Raw genomic sequence first — 17,452 nt, 5'->3', positions numbered from 1 at the left:
AAACTCAACTTCCCAACAGGTCTCCTTTTATTTTAAGAGATTAATGCCCCCGTTGTATTAAGAATTTCTTTGTCTCGGGCCAGGGTTAGCAGGTGGCCTTGGCAAGCTCCATCCCACCTGCCTGCACACCTGGGCAATGGGCCCAATTGCCACAGGTGTTAATCAGTGCAGCACAGAGAAACTGCACTTCCACCTGCAGCTGTGCAGTACGCACAGGTCCTGCTTCTGAGATGCAATCCATCCTACAGGACGGGTAGAGGACATCCCTGGCGCACAGGGAGACCCTTCTGACATTGCACCATGGCACCCACTATGCACACCCATCCCACCCAGGGGCAACGTTTGGGCGCTGAGGTCCTGGAGCCGAAGGAGGAGCACCACCATGGCACCCCCATCCACGGGGAGCATAAGGAAGAGCCCAGCAGCAGACCCACCTCCTCTAAAGGCTGCTGCTTGCTCCTGCTCACATGTTGATTCTCTTCCATTCCCTAAGGATCACCCTGGAAACCATTTCCCAGCACATCCCACCGAGCATCAGCTGCTCCACCTCAGTGCAGCCAAATGCAAACCATCCACACCTCTCACCTCACATCTTACTAAGGAACACTGCAATCAAACTGCCTGGATTCCAGCACCATCCAAAAACAACTTTATGGCTTCTAATTTTAGCACTAATCTTCTTTTGCCACGGCTGTGTGATTTCTAATTATTTCATCCCCAAGCCTCGCTCTGATGGATCGTTGTACCTTTTCCAATGCCGAGCGACTTGTAAAGTGCTTTTAAAAAATACACCGATCATTCCGTGTTCATTCCCAGTTCCTACACAAATAATATCCTCACGTACGGCTTCACAGGGGAAATATTATTGTTATTAAAATAATAATAATAATAAAAGCGATACCAGCTTACACAGGGAGCTCTGTTTCTCAAGGGTGATCCCAGGCTGATCCCGCAAACATCTTTATTTTGTCTTACAAGTTGTTTAAGAGCATAAATCCATTATCCAGATACGGATCTCTTAATAATTCAGTGCTTTTGGCTTGGCACTTCACTCCCAGAACACTTTGGTTTTTTTCTTCTCTTCCTTTATTTCCAGATTACAGCAAATTGAAGAATAACCTGCGGTGAGGAGCACGGCGTCGGCGCTGACACCTGATGGGAGAGGAGTGCTGTGGACATGCACTGAGATACCCACTTGGGATATCCCTTCAGGATGATGCCCTTTGGGATTCCCCTTTGAGATGCCCATCTGGGATGATGCCCTTTGGGATTCCCATTTGAGATGCCCATCTGGGATGATGTCCTTTGGGATTCCCCTTTGAGATGCCCATCTGGGATGATGCCCTTTGGGATTCCCATTTGAGATGCCCATCTGGGATGATGTCCTTTGGGATTCCCCTTTGAGATGCCCATCTGGGATGATGCCCTTTGGGATTCCCCTTTGAGATGCCCATCTGGGATGATGCCCTTTGGGATTCCCCTTTGAGATGCCCATTTGGGATGATGCCCTTTGGGATTCCCCTTTGAGATGCCCATCTGGGATGATGCCCTTTGGGATTCCCCTTTGAGATGCCCATTTGGGATGATGCCCTTTGGGATTCCCATTTGAGATGCCCATTTGGGATGATGCCCTTTGGGATTCCCCTTTGAGATGCCCATTTGGGATGATGCCCTTTGGGATTCCCATTTGAGATGCCCATCTGGGATGATGCCCTTTGGGATTCCCCTTTGAGATGCCCATTTGGGATGATGCCCTTTGGGATTCCCATTTGAGATGCCCATTTGGGATGATGCCCTTTGGGATTCCCCTTTGAGATGCCCATTTGGGATGATGCCCTTTGGGATTCCCATTTGCCATCACCTGGGGCATGCTGTAGCCACCTGGGATGCCCTTTCAGATGCCCTTTGGGATGTTCCCTTGGGATGCCCATTTGGGATGCCCATTTGGGACGTGCTTTGGGATGCTCGTTTGGGATGCAGAGCAGGGGAGGTGGATGTTTGCCCATTTATTTCCTTTCCTAGGATTTACACTGCACTCCTAATAAACTGAGTAACTGGACAGGATCCATTCGACCTGTGACATTTTGTTTTAGTTACTCTCAAAGCTTTGACAGCAGCAGTTTAAACACCGAGTTGAGGCACTGGGAAAGCACCTCATCCCCACAGATGCAGAGAGGATGGGAAAAATACCCCAAAATACCCTTCTGCAGTCTTAGGGTGAGCACATTTCTCCTTCTTTTTCTTCCCTTTCACTTCCTGAGCCTTTTTTCAATGCACATCATCCCCCTCCTCATTGGAAACTTAAGCTGCGCTCCCCACACTTTCCAAGAGTTAAGGGTTATTAGTTCTTTATTCTCTTTACAATGCCATGCATAGAGTATTTGAGATGGAGATTGTCCAAACAGGAAATAGCCCAGTCAAAGTCCTCAGGCCTGGATCCTAAAATGTCACCACAAGGCAGCATGGAGAGTGGGGCTGTGTGCCATGGGGTGCCCAGAGCCCATGGAATGGGAGCTGCCCTCACCCCACTGCCATGCTGGGAATAAAAGCTGATGGTGAGAGCTGGGTTTCAGCTTGCTAGCTTTTATTAACCAGCTTTTTGTGGAGGAACCCTACAGACAGGGTTAAAAATTATAACCCTCTACCAGCTGATACTTTTATTGGCACGCAGAATTTAATAAGGGATATAAGCATGCTCAGGAAGCCAGCCCTACAGGAAATCATTCATCCTCAGTGTTTCAGAGTAACATCCACAGCATCCTGCCGGCTTCACTCTCACTCAGTTCTCTTCAAATTCAGCTGTCAGAGCTGTGCTTTTCAAGCTCACATCCCGAGCTTTGGGAAGAAGGAAGCTCGAAGCAAACCCTGCCCATGGCTTCATGCATGGCCTCATGGCACCAGTGAAACCACACCAGGATGTAGAACAGGGCACAGTTTAGCCCTTTGGTTTCCATTTGTCTACCTTGGAGCAAGCTGAGAAGGATGGAGCACTGGACAACTGGATTTGATGGGAGGTATGGCTAGGTAGCTTTAGTGTCCCTTCCAACTCAACCATTCTGTGATTCTATCATTCTATGATCCTTAAGGTCTCTTCCAACCCAAGTCAACACTAGGATTTCTATGATTCCACAATTTTCAGTCTTTGTTTACTTGTGATGGGAGTGAAAAAACCCAAAAACAAACAAACAAAAAAAAACACACACAAGAAACCCACAACAACAACAAAAAAAAAACACAAAAAATCCTGTAATTATTTTTCCAGCTTTCTGCAAGTTGAATTCAAACCTCCTCAGCAGAACAGCTATCTCTCACTGCCAGAATGGTGATCGAGAAATTCCCTTCCTGGAGGTACAGGAGATTTCTTTGTTTTTTGGGAGGGAGGTGATGCAGTCGTGATTTCTTTGGAGCACTGGTGATTACTGTGGTGTCAAGTCACTGATCTACAGCGTGATGACGTTCAGGGGAATGAAAACCTACATCGACAGGAAAGTTTGGCACCTGGCTTCCAGCAACTCTGCTCCATCCAGCCTCTGGGCAACAGAGAAGAGTTCGTGTCTGTGGTGCAGCACAACAATCCCACTGGGATTAGAATAAGCCATAGAATCACAGAATCGTTAAGGTTGGAAATGACCTCTAAGACCATCATCGAGTCCAACCCCAGCCTGCTCCCGGTCCTGCTGCTTCCATCCAGACACCTGGGCCTGTTGGTGCCCACGTGGCACCACCACCCCCGTGGAGACTTGGAAAAATGAAGCACTGTTGGGTGCAAAGCAGCTCGATGTGGGGGTAAGGAAGGCATTGATCTGTCAGAGCACAGCGGGTTCCGTGACCTGAGCAGAACGGGTTAACAGATGCATGGAATGCACAACAAGAAATATCTCTGTGGCTTGTCTGCAGAACTCAGAACGAATTTCACTCACAGTCCATGCAGAGAATGAGAATAGTTACCTAGGGCTGCTCCTGAAAGGTGCTGAATGCAGTCAAGTGGTCTCAGTTCCCATAGAGCTCTGTAACTCAGGGGCTCTCAGCAGGATCAGCCGTGGAGCCTAGATAAAACAAGACCAGTTGGGCTCAGGACAGTCCTCCTTTGTAAAACAAGCTGTACCACAGTTTTAAAAACCCACCCCAACCCCATGTGCTAGTCCCACAATCCTGCAAGGAACAGGATGATGGCACTTCTGTCCACACAGCCCTTTGTTTTTTCAGGTCCCCTGGGACGCATGGCTTGGGGTGGCCAAGTCCTCCTTCTTTCCCTATAAGGGGAACGGATGAGGGGAAGAAAACAATGCTCTCTCCTCACTTGCCTAATGGAAGAACAAAAGCACAGTGATCCCTTCCAAAAATGTCTTTTGAGGAACACACGAGCAAGGCCTCAGTATTTCTGGTTATTTACATCTGGACGAGCTCCAGCCCGGCAGTGCCTTGATTTCCCCTTGCAGGACTCAGAGCCACACAGATCATGGGACATCCCCATGCAGGTCTCAAATGGATCCCAAATTAACCCAGGACTGAACACGTGGCCATGCAGGCACCCCTGGGCAGGCATGTGCAGATAGAGCCATCCTTATAGCACCTCCTATGTTTGCCATAGCGCCCGTTTGCAGTCCCATCTGTTTCCAGCCTGCTCCACATCCCAGCAGAGCTGGGATTAAACCCACTGACGCCACAGCCAGCCCCAAAGCAGGCTCAGACCCGTCATTGTTCAGTGGTGTTGGCTGCAACACAGCAGAAGGGGATTTCTGTCCCGAGTGCTGCTCATGGAAAGTCCCTGACTGGCCCAAGACCATGGAAAAACAGAAAATCTAACTTGAATCCCAAGTTGGTGGCAGGCTGTCTATGTTTCTCTCCCGTGACCAGTTACCATGGATAGATTTCTGAGGTCAGCAGTGCAATTGTTCACGGCACTGCTCCCATTAAACAGAAGAGAGCAAATCATCCCGCCTGCACCCTGCTTTCATTTCCAGAAATTCTTTGTTCGTTTGTTTGCTTAAATTATTTCTCTAATTTAAAGAAACAATGCAATCTTCCAGAGCGATGGCCCAAATCTCTCCAGTCACCCTGCTGTGGCTCATTACTTCCGCGCTCATTAACAAGGACGGTTATTTCCCTGAGGTTTAATAGAAAACCTTCTTTCCATCATGCAGAGAGGCATTATGGTAAGTTCGGGCAGACTTACACTGCGCTCCCGCAGTGCTGGAGGTGAGAGCAAGGCACCAGTCCTCCTTGGGGTGCTGCACAAAAGAGGTGCCCTGAACTGAGCTTTCTTCACCCAAAGCAGATCGCGTGTGCTGGGGTGGGGAGCCGAGGGCCCCACGTGCCATTTTTCTGCCTTTTGCAAATGCAAAAGAAGAATGCTCCCTGCTGAGAACCAGTCAGAGCTCCATGTGGGGACGGGACCCTGCCAGCACCACAGCCCTCACCCCAAAGTGCAGGCTGGGTTGTTTCGATGCACTGGGATGAAATTAGTGATGCTGGAGGGGCAGATCTGCACCCAGACCCCTCTGGGAGCAGCAGGCATAGGGTTTCCTTTGCTGAATTAAGCAAGCAGGGCACCAACTGACTGCCTGACTGCCAGGTGCCTTTCTGGACAGTCTGCAGAGCTCTTTGCATGGCAGAATCAGATCATCATGGAAAAAACATGCAGGTGCTGGTGACGAGGCAGAGCAAGATTCTCCTTGCTCCCCGCTGCAACACACAAGAGGTTAAACAAACACCGAGCTGCAGTAACATGAGCTGAGAAGCAAGCAAACGCACGTCAAACACACAATATCCCAGGAAAACCACGTCCAGGAGCTCACACAGCATCACCCAGCCCTTCCTGCAGTGCGTGGCATCAGCACCGCACCGAGCCAGCGCCTTGGCACAGCCTCTCCCTTCCTCCTGCCTCGACTTATAAGGGCATCTGCCCTTCTGCAGCCCTGCAGAGCTGCTCCTCGGTATTATTTATACAGCAGGGCTTGTCAAGCGGAGCTACAGATGTTGGCGTGCAGCTTTCTCTCTTCATCCTGAGCTGTGATAGCACTCTGCACCTCGGCCAGCCCACCGAAACATAGCGCATAAATAACAAATAGTGCCCAGTTCATCCCAAGAGCCCGGGTTCCCTGCTCAGAGGGGGAAGTGCCCAGCTCTGCAGGGTGAGCTGCGATGGCAGGGGCTGCAGGCAGAGCACACATTGCCATGAATAATTCAAACAGAGCAGCTCGAAGCTGGAGGAGAGAGCAGATGTGAGCTCAGCACCCACGCTCGGGCAGCTTTTGTGTCATTAAGCAAGGCAAGGAAACCCTAAACCCATGGAAAAGTTCAGGCTGTAGCACTGTTGACTTTCCAGCCTGTCTCACCATACACATCATGATACCTATGTGATGTTCCACCAGGCCCCCAGCTGACCATGTTGCTTCTCAAGGCAGTTTTGTGATCATTGGGCCGTGGTGCCCATCCAAGATCCCAGCCCCACAAGTCCACAACCCCACGGTCCTCAGCGTGCGCAGCCAGCTGTGATCTCTGACCTCACCAGCAAGGAAGTCTACACTTCAAATTGTCCTTGGACAGAACATTATTGACTCTATCCACACTTTCTCCCATCCTTAATCTACTTACGCTTAATCTTCTGAATTAAAAACATCCTTCAGCACCGCTGCCTGTAGCACCGTTGCTCTGAAAGTGAATGGCAGTGGAGTCTGCTACAGATGCTCCATTGCCCACAGAACGAAAACGTCAATGTTTCACAAATAACTGCCTGTCTGGTAGGAAACCCCTCCCTGCTGAGAGCAGAGAGGCATCGCAGAGCCACAGCAAGGCACACATCTCCATGCCATCCCAAAATAATCCCCTGAGCATGCACCACACTGATCCCTTGACCTGGAGGTCCCCTACCCTTGCTTTTTTTTATCCCAGGTAGAGAAAACGACTAACAAACACACAAAGACAGAGGTATCACATCTTCAGGCACCAGAGGAAAGGAGTCATCGAGCAAATCAGGCTGCCCAGAAAAGCAAGGGCTGGAGCACGGCAGCAGAAAGCACAGCTTACATCTTGCTCTGGTAATGTTTCTGTTTATTTGCATATGAAACCACTTGCCAATTAACTGTATAAGATATATATATATTCCTCATATATAATGTGAGGAAATTATGCAGGGTAGCTCTTCAAAATGAAGGAATGCCAGGGCTGGGATGGGTCATTGCCCTTAACTCAGTCCCTCCAGGTGTTCCCTTCTCACATACTCCCAACAGTCACCTCCTGCATCTCAAGAACACACCCAAATGTCTGTCTTTTGCAATTGCACAGACACAAATGCAATATTTGCATTTACACTGCGTGCACTGGATCTTCTCCTGCAGCAGGTCTGGGATCATTACATTCTCATTCTCCTCTGCTAGTTGCATGCTTGCAGCTCCTTGCCTTGCTTTAGGGCAGGCTTTGTGTCTCAGTGCAGCACACAGAGGAGCAGGGCTCCTGCTTGGGCACAGGACCTGGAGGTGACAAAGGAGTGCAAATAATGATGGTGATACAAGCTCTGATTGCACACAGCAAGAAGGCGGGGAAGTGGAAGGAAGATCAGCAGCCTGATCCCACAGCACCCACCAGCCCAATGCACACAGAGGAACATGTGTGCATGCGAAGCAGCTGCTGAACCAGGTCCTTCTGGTTATTGGCTATCTCCAGATGGCAGCTGGAGCCCAGGGCTGCACCATCACAGTGCCCTAAAAGCCATTCCTGCTGCCCTGCACCGTGGGGAGATTGCACTGCCTAGGCAGGGTGCAGAGCCACGAAGAAGCAATGCTGGCAATGCAGATTCCATCTCTCCCAGTTCCCTCCTGCTGGGATGCTTGGAGGAGCCTGCTTCTTCACGGCCTTGCAATGTCCAATCCTTCTCTTGTATGGCCACCACCAGGTTCCCTTCAGACAAACAAGGTCACCAAACAAGCTAGCAGAGCGTCCTTGCTTTTGACGAGCAAACAGGGATGGTTTCCCCTGCTTCTTGCTGAAGGATTTGTGGGGGCACTGGAAGACCCACTAGGATAAAAAAACAGAAACAGCACTACAGGGAATCCCCATAGCTGGACACAGGGCACCGTGTGATCCATCAGACCAAAGGAAGGACACAGGTTTCTTGCTACTGTCCCTGAGCACGTGGTATGCAGGTGGCTCATGGCCCCCAAGACCCTTCTGGTTTTTGATGATGCCACTGTCATTCATCACAGTCAGACACAGGTCCTGCCTGCCCAGTAGCTCATACACCAACATATCTTGGAACTAGGTGATGCTCGAGGTTCCTCCCAACCCAAGACATTCTATGACTCTATCCTATCTCCTCCCATACGGAAACCATGCCCAGGAAATGAAAATTTTGGATACAAATGGAAAAATCCAGAAATCCAAGAACAGAATTCCCAAGGAGATGTGTGCAGTCCCAAAATGCCCATCCAGACAGCTGGAGTACAGGGAAACACAAGTGCAGTTCTCTGGCAATTCAAGACACCCCTGGAGGTGATGTGAAGGGGAGGAAGGAGCACCATTCCTCAGCGCTCGTTTTTGGTTGGAAGTTGGACTAATTTGTGACATTAGGCACATTTCCCTTCGATGCCAACATGAGAACAAATCAAAAGGAGCCCATCTGGCTGCACTCCTGCTTGTAATACATTACATACATTAAAAAAATAAAAAAATAAAAAAATAAAGGTTTTATCTTTTCAGAGCATATGAAAAGGTACACATTCCTGCCTGGCTGCAGCGCTTGGCCTCGCCGTGCCTGTAATTGGAAGCAATGTGCTCAGCTTCACGGGCGTCCCATTCACAAGCACGACGAGGAAGCATTCCATTTTTCAATAGGAAATTTCATTGCTGGAAAAAAACAATCCACCTTCCTGCCCTCTGAGGAAAGCCAAAGGGTGAGCGCTCTGCTAGCAACGCTTTCAGCCCTGAGCTCAGAGCTGCCAGAAGGTGCATTGCTCGGAAGCACATCGGGTTCTTTTCTATTTGCTTGGGAAAACTCAAAGGCTCCATTTGCAACTTTTATTTCCATGACCACAAGTGCCAAACAGTCCCACGGTATTTTGTGGCAGTTTTCCTGAGATTTTCAGCTCTCCACCCAGTGTGAGGACCTGGAAAGCACCTGGTGAATGCACAAGCCTCATCAGCATCAAAAGGGGCATTTTGCACAGGGATTTCCCTAGAAATAGAGTATTTTTAATAGAGTTTTATGAGCCTAGGACACCCCTGGCTATGTGGAACTGAGTAAAAGTCACCTTACACCAACTAAGAGAATGGGTTTTCTGGAAGGAACAACAGGGGCTGTGGAGAAAGTTAATCTGTGAGGGAACTGTAGGGACATAAAGAGCTGTAAGGCCATGAGGAGCTGCAGAGCCATGGAGAGTTGTAGGGCCATGGGGGGCAGTAGGGCCACAGGGGGCTGCAGGCCACCATGAAACCTCTCCTCACTTCTTTTCTGAGCCAAATAAACCAGGGAAGCTCAACACAAAATGTCCAATTCCTTAGTAGAGACGGAGTGACGGGGTGATGCTACACACTGAGATCTGGATATCTGTGGCAATAGGGGCACTTGATTGTTTCCTCCAGCAAGAAATCATATTTTTCCACACTGAGAAGACAAGGTACAGCTTCCCCACGTCTGCCCAGAGTTAGGCACAGGATTCAGCCCTGAAGAAAAATGCAAATCATACAGCATCAAAGCCCTGACAGAGTCCTCACAAAGTCTTCTGGCTCAGCAGAGACCCCGGGAGCACACAGGAGGAGATGCCTTAGCTCAGGACTGCCAGGGACAGATGCACAGCCCACCAGGCCTCTTCAGAGGGTCTTCAGAGATGAATTCCCCGAGGGGAGATCTTCACCATGAGGGTGGTGAGGCCCTGGCACTGGTTGCCAGAGCTGTGGGTACCCCAGCCTTGGAGATGCCTGAGGCCATGGAGGGGACCCTGGTAATCCTGAGCTGGTTGGGGGGGATGCGACCCAGAGCAGGGTGTGGGGCTTGGGGTTTGAGCTCCCTTCCAACCCAACCGTTCTGTGGTTCTACGGTTCTAGGATTTTACTGTCCCAAGGATCCACTCTCAGTGGGAATTCCCATCGTGGACCCTGTTAAAACTCAACAGGCCAGAAAAGTCAAGCCAACGTTTGTCTCTGCTGTCCATCATCCTGGATGTTGGGCTGAAGACTTGAAACTCCCTGAACGCCGGAGCCGATTGCCCCACTAAACCCCAACAAACCTTCGAGCAGACAAACAGCAAGCATCTATTTTTGCAAGCTGGGCTCATTGTTGTTGTGATTTCACGCTGAGCCACCACCAAAGCTTTCCTAGAACTCATTAACGGTGATGGCTGCAACACCATTCCATCTGGACTTCCTCTTCAAGGGTAGGGTGGGAGCACACAAGTGCTGATTGGCCTATTGTCCCACAGAGTGTCTCCAGCACACTGAAGGCTGGGAGAGCTTCCTACAATGGGATCCGAGTGCGGATGTGTGTTTCTGGGATTATGAGAAGGAAAAATGAAAAGAGATGCCTCTTGAAGAGTCTCCATGGCTCTTTGTGTGACAGCTCACAATAACAGACGGGGTAAAACAGAACAAAGCTGATTTAAATTATGCAACTCCAGGAACGTGGTGTTCACTCAGGCTTCAGGAAATCACCATTTCTTAGAACTGCTAGCATCCACGTCTGCATGCGTCCCACACATACACGCCCCTGCTGGAGCTCTATGGGGCATTTGTTCATTCTCCAGCAAACGTTACGTCCCTTCCGTGAGGAGATGGAAAAGGCAAAAGAGAGCAAAATCATCTGCAGCTCTTAAACGGAAGTATCCTTTAATTTGTATCCGACAGCAAAAGTGGAGGGATGCCTAGGTTCAGGATTAGATAGGCGTGTTCCTAAAACCATCCCCACATGGCGCTCCTCTCCTGCCCCAGGAAGTATTCATGCTCTGTTTGCACATGAGGTTGCAGGGATGCACTGGCCATTTTTACTCCTTTTTATCTGTTTTTATCATCTTTTCATCCATTTTTATCATCCATCTTGGGGCTCCCAGGGCTGATGGGAGAAGGGCATAAAAAGTGCCAGGAGCTCTGCAGATCCCCCTCCTCTTATTTCTCTCAGCTCTGCCTGGGAAAAAGGTGACTCAGGGGAAAAGTGTAAGGAACCCTGTATGGCATGAAAGTGGGACAAGGCAGCACCCAGCCTGGCATGCTCCAAGCACCTGCTCTGTCATCTGGCAATGGGGAAGAGCCCAGCTGGGTCGTGGCTACAGATGTTCCCATATGGTGCTCCAAGCAAGCCACAAGTGTTGTTCAAACTGCCTATACAGGGATATACACAGTGCCAGTGCCATCAGTCTGTGCTGCAACAGATGTGAGATGGGAAGGGATATGCGTGGGGGTATTTAGGACTTTATCATAATCTTCCCAAAGAAACACTTTTTATTATAGCTGGCGAAAAGTTTGTAAAACGTCAAGTGCTGAATGTGGCCATGATATGACAGATGGGGAAATTCTTACATGTAATCTAATCTAATCTACTTCTTGATGTATTTACAGTACCGCATTCCTCACCATGGTTTCAGAGTGGTATTTAAGAGCTGAGGCTCATGAAGATGATATTAAAAGGTAAATGGGTCCTCAGTTCAATGTGCTCCTCACTATAAAGAAGAAAAAAAAGAGGGAAAGAAGGAAGGAGAAAGAAGAATGAAGAAAGAACAGTGAAAAAAGAAAAAGAAAAAGAAAAAGAAAAAGAAAAAGAAAAAGAAAAAGAAAAAGAAAAAGAAAAAGAAAAAGAAAAAGAAAAAGAAAAAGAAAAAGAAAAAGAAAAAGAAAAAGAAAAAGAAAAAGAAAAAGAAAAAGAAAAAGAAGAAGAAGAAGAAAAAAAAGAAAAAAAAAGAAAAAGTAAAAGAAAAAGAAAAAGAAAAAGAAAAAGAAAAAGAAAAAGAAAAAGAAAAAGAAAAAAGAATGAAAAATAGAAAGTAGACAAGAGGGGAGGGGAGGGGAGGGGAAGGGGAAGGGGAAAGGGAAGGGGAAGGGGAAGCGGAGATGCAGGACAGAATCAGAACAAACAGGAAGATAGAGGAAGAAAGAAAGCAGAGGAAAAAGAGAAAAGAAAGAAAATCTAGGGAATTGATATTTTCTATATATTTAAGGAACAACTTCATGCCACTTTTAAATAAGTCTAAGTCCTTCCTAATAAGATGCCTAACAATGTGTGAATTATACAGCCATAAAACCGATACTTCCATCTGACATTTGCTGGTAGGAATAAATCAGATCTCAGAGAAGAGATGCTGGGATTTCAATGGGCATTATCATAACTTTAAATGTATTAGTGGTGATGTGAAAGCAGGACATTGTTACACAGACAGACATGCTGTGTTCATAACCAATGGTAATTTGGAGAACACATAATTTGCTCCTACCAAAATAGCACAGCATGTGGTTTTTTTGCCCTTTTTAGTATGTAGCCTGATCGTTTCTTTTGGCTTGTTGAAAGAAATGTGCTCTGCACAAACTGAGCGAGAGCTCAGACCCTCCTCAGCTCATACAAAACAGGTGGACACGCATGGGGAAATGGAGTTTCTTAGAAGCAGCTAATAGGATCAACAGAGGATTACAGAAACGGAAACCAAACGAGGAGTTGATTCAAAACCAGAATTGTGGAATCATAGGATCACCAAGGCCAGAAAAGACCTCAGGATCATCCAATCCAACACACCACCAGTGTTCCCCATTAAACCACGTCCCTTAGTACAACATGTGAAAGTTTCTTGAATACCTCCAGGGATGATCACCCACCACCTCCATGGGCCCATTCCAGTGCCTGACCACTCATTTGGAGAAGAAATTCTTCCTATTATCCAACCTGAATCCCTCCTGGAGCATCTTGTAATAGCCTTTGGCTATGGCATAATGGAGATCTACTGAAAAAAAACAAAACGAATAGAGGAGGAAAAAAAAACAGTAACAGCTAAACCCATTGGAGGAAAGCAGTGCTGTGTCCCAAGCACAGCAGCAGGGCAGAGCCAGCACACCCTTCTGTTCCGCTGCAGGCAAATCCTAACTGCTGTAACACGTTTATTTCCAATGAATCACGTCAAAGCTACACGGCCAAACCCCAAACTCTCACTGGGAACACGGGGATTGTTGTCATTGTTATTTTATTTTTGTTCTCTGAGCTCAGGAGGTCTGCAACCGATCGGAGATGCCAGCAAGCCCAGGCCACCTCAAATCACAATGAATGCATTTCCCACACCCCTGAGTCACTCATTTGAAGGATTTGTTTGGAAACAGGAAAAAAAAAAAAGTCGCCATCATGCTTAAATTTAGAAAATGCTTCAGATATGAGAGCTCTGACCTCCTCCCATCTGCACCTGCCCTGGGATGCAGCGAGGTCAGAGCCCATTTGCGCAGGGTTCAACCCACTGGGACCTTCCATCCCAACCAGACCCGCAGAGAGAGCGGGCAAAACGCTCTGTGCTCTTCCAAAATGCCTTCTGCCATCCCTAAAAATTAGCATCTGCACTTTGCCACTCGCACAGCTGCAGCGTGACAGCCAGGCCGGTGCCAGCGTCCATCAGGACCACTGGGGGAATGGGAAATGAGTCCTTGGTGTCAGCTGTCAGAGATCCTGGTTGTGCAAGAGAGGGGCTGGTGGAAAAAACCTATAGGAGTGAATGGGGAATTTCATCCTTTGCATCTTTTCCCCTTAAAACTTGGAGAGAATGTCTGCAAACATGTGGAGGAATCAATCTGTTGTCTGTGCTGCTAGCTTTCAGATCCTCATGGTTTTGTTATTTATCCACTTCATTGCAGTAAAGAGCATCAAGAGCCGGGCTGGAAAGGATGTTTCCATGAACATTAACCCCCAAAATCACTTTTTTTCATGTAAATATTTCTTCTTCCTCTCTCCCCTGGTACTGATTTAGTGACAAAGAATCACGGAATCATAGAATGGCTTGGTCTGGAGGAGACCAGTTCCAACCCCCCCTGCCACATGAGAGGTGCTCCAGCCCTTTGGTCACGTTTGGTTCTCATGTTCCCACATCTTCAGCCTGTTCAGGTCCCTCTGGATGACATCTCTTCCTTCTGCTGTGCCAATGCACTGCTCAGCAGTGCCATCCGCAAACTGATGAGGGTGCACTTGATGCCATCATCTGTGTCACTGATTAAGATGCTGAAGACCACCAGTACTAACACAGACCGCTGTGGGACACCACTCGTCACTGCCCCTACCTGGACACAGAGCCACTGACCACATTCTTTTGGCTGCAACCACCCAACCAATTCCTCATCCACTGAACAGTCCAGCCTTCCAGTCCATCTCTCTCCAATTTAGAGATAAGGATGTGGTGCAGGATCACGTCAAAGGCCTCACAGACTGCCAGGAAGATGCCAGCAGTTGGCATGGTTAGTGGGCATGGTGGGGGTGGGTCGGGGTTGGCCTTTGTGATCTTGAAGGTCCTTTCAACCTTAATGGTTCTAAATGGTTCTATTGAGAGACATGGCCAGTGGATATGGTGAGGATGGATGGGTTGGGGTTGCACTTGGTGTTTTTGGAGATCTCTTCCAACTTTACCAATTAAATGATTCTCTGATTGCCCTCTTCCTCCGCGGCAATGGATATCAGCTTTGGCTTTGGAAACACACCAAAATGGGAGCAAAGATACGACGTGTTGAGCACCTACAATGAATCTCACAAGAAGTCAGCAATCAGTGGATGATGCCTGGCAGAGCCACCCTTCTTGCTGCACAGGCCAACCCTGGAGGGGCATCACAGGGGAAAAAAAAAAATAAATGCATTGTGTCAATGTGCAGGCATCTGGAGCCATCCCAGCAGCAGATCTTAGACTGCAGGACAGATTTTGTTTGTTTGTTTTGCACTGTTGCTTGCCAGTGCAGAACCTCACTTTGGGCATTTGTCCTAACGCACAATTTGCATGCCAGATGCTCTCTCGTATTGCTAATTGTTGAAACAAAGTGGGTACTGAATGAAGTCCTTTGAGGTTGGCGGGGGCTTCAACCACAGCCAGCGTTGAGCTAATTCTGCTTCCAATGAATGGAACAGAAAATGCACATTGGCAAAACGCTACCCACTGTTGTTTTTTTTTTTGTTGTTGTTTTTAAAGAAAAAACACACAACAACACAAGAATGAAAGCACTGGAACAATGGTGAATGCCCTCAGAAATTCTTTGCTAAGGTGAAACATCATGCTGGCCTCTCTGTGCCCTCAGTGTGGTCTGACTTTTGGGTGGCGCTGCCTGGAGCCAGGAGTTGGACTCGATGCTGCTTACGGGTCCCTTCCAACTTGGGATATTTTGTGATTCTAAGTGATTCCCAGTCCTTATCAGCTGGGACTCCAACATCTCAAAGAAGCATCCACTCTGAGAATGGATAGTACAGGCACACTGAGAGCCCACTGCTGTGCAGGAGCAGAAGGGGATCATCTCTTTGAGGGCACCCCTTGGCTTTCATCAGCATATTTGTATTTCATTTGCTGCTTCCTAACTCAGTCAAGCTATCAACAGACCTTCCCACGCCTCCCTCCAGTTTTAAGTGGCTGAAATAATTCAGTACATCAGTGAACATTGCCTTCTCCCCGCTTCCACATCATTTATGAATCGGTGGCACCGCTCAGGCACCTGTAGGATACCCGTGGTACCACGGTGAAAAAAGAACATTTCCTCCTTTCCTCTGTTTTCTGTCTTTTGCACTGTTATTAATCCACCAGAAAATCTCATCTTGTGACAGCTTAAGTTCTTCAGGAGTCTTTGGCAAAGGACAGTGCCAAAGTGTTGGGGAAACTCAAGGACACTCTCCTGAGTGGGCCGTTTTCCTCCCCATTCCTGTCTCCTCCTCAGAACTCAAATAGATTGATGAGGAATGACTTCACTCCGTAAAACTCAGCCTGGCTCTTCCTCTGTACATCACATTTATTCATCTGCCCAATGAATGCAGCTCCAGAGATTCAACAAAGCTGTCTGGTGTGGAAATACAAACAACGACCACCGCCGGTCCTGCCTGCATCCAGCACTGCCTCACCTCTGTGTCCTCCTCTCCCACCTCTATTTATGCAGCCGAGTGGCAGCTGGAAAATTCAAGCCTGAATTTTCTTAAAGCTCTTGAGTAAATTAAAAGAGCTTTTGTTTGCAGTGATTCTTCATTGCACTGATTTGTTCTAGAATCTCCCCCACTAAAACTGTTCTGAAAGATACTTCACTTTTCTTGCTGGCAGCAAAAAAAAGGGCTCCTCCCAAGCTACAAAGTGATGCAAATAATTAATATAACATTTCAGCCACAGCCTTGTTGTTATTCACTGCTCCCTTTCTTCCTGCCATCTACAGACCTCTCACCTGGCTTCCTGCTGCTCTTACATTTGGAAATATTCTGTTGGTGCTCTCTACATTTTTGCCAAGCTGTCCCTCAACACTTTTGGCATTACGACAGTTTTACAAATAGGTTCCTATTTCTTCTATTTTCAAGTGTTTTTGTTTTTTTTTCCTGCTATTCCTCAACTGGATGGCAATTCAATTCCTCCTAATTATTTCCTTTGATTTACTGTTTAATTATACTTGGGTTCTTGGGCAGTAAATGGGATTTCAGAGTTAGGATATATTTTTTGGAGTTTTTAACAGCGTATCACTCAACAGCTTCCATTTCACCTGCATTTTACCTTCTGAGCTGCTTCTTTCACTTCTGCAACAAGCAACTTCCCTTGTTTTATAGAAACAGCCTTACAGACGCCCAACATTGTCAAAGAATCATAGAATAACAGAATCATGAGGGCTGGAAAAGACCCTCAAGATCCCAAAGTTCAGCCCCAGCTCATCCCCGCCATGCACACTGATGATGACCCTAAATGGAACCATTAGGGTCAGAGAAGACCTCCAAGATCCCCAAGTCCATCCCCAACCCAGCCCACCATAACCAATGACCACGTCCCCAAAGTGCCACATCTCCACGGCTCTTGAACACCTTTGTAGTTGGCTTTGGTAAAGTGCACTCCTTGAGGAATTCTGCATGTGTACACCCCATAACCAAGCACTGAATGCCAGCCGTCTGCAGAAGCAAAGCCCCCACATTCCAGCCATAGAAAATCCAGGCTGAGTCACCCACCTGGACCTACTAGCAGCCAGGAGCTAGAATGTTTCTGTGTGTTCAGCTGGGCTGTGCCTCCATCACTGCCAGGAGCACCAACAGAGAGCAGATGAGAGATCTGAGATTGGGCTTCTCTGGATATTCCAGGAATAACAACACTGAGAGTGCTGCTGAATAAATATGGACAGGGAAATGCTGTGCCCAAAGCTCCCCTGCAACAAAGAGACTCTGAAAGCCAGGGACTGGAGAGGGGACCCAACCTGGGGAATTGGTTGGACTCTGAAGGCTGCCATGGAAATCTTATGGTACCCAGAAACTCAGGGCCAGGCTGCAGGCAGAACATTTTATTCTGCTGGAGCTGCA

At 47.9% G+C, this 17,452-nt stretch overlaps 1 protein-coding gene across 1 annotated transcript in view; it reads right to left on the bottom strand.

The window, feature by feature from the left end:
- Positions 1-17,452, bottom strand: part of ZBTB7C (zinc finger and BTB domain containing 7C) — a 102,817-nt gene that overhangs the window by 63,128 nt on the left and 22,237 nt on the right. The window contains exon 2 of the mRNA XM_048931602.1: positions 3,949-4,046. The gene's annotated coding sequence lies outside the window, so the exon portion shown is untranslated. The remainder of the gene's footprint in view (positions 1-3,948; positions 4,047-17,452) is intronic.

Source organism: Lagopus muta, chromosome Z (genome assembly GCF_023343835.1).
Source record: "Lagopus muta isolate bLagMut1 chromosome Z, bLagMut1 primary, whole genome shotgun sequence".
NCBI lineage: Eukaryota > Metazoa > Chordata > Aves > Galliformes > Phasianidae > Lagopus > Lagopus muta.
This window is presented reverse-complemented; position numbering and strand designations above follow the sequence as displayed.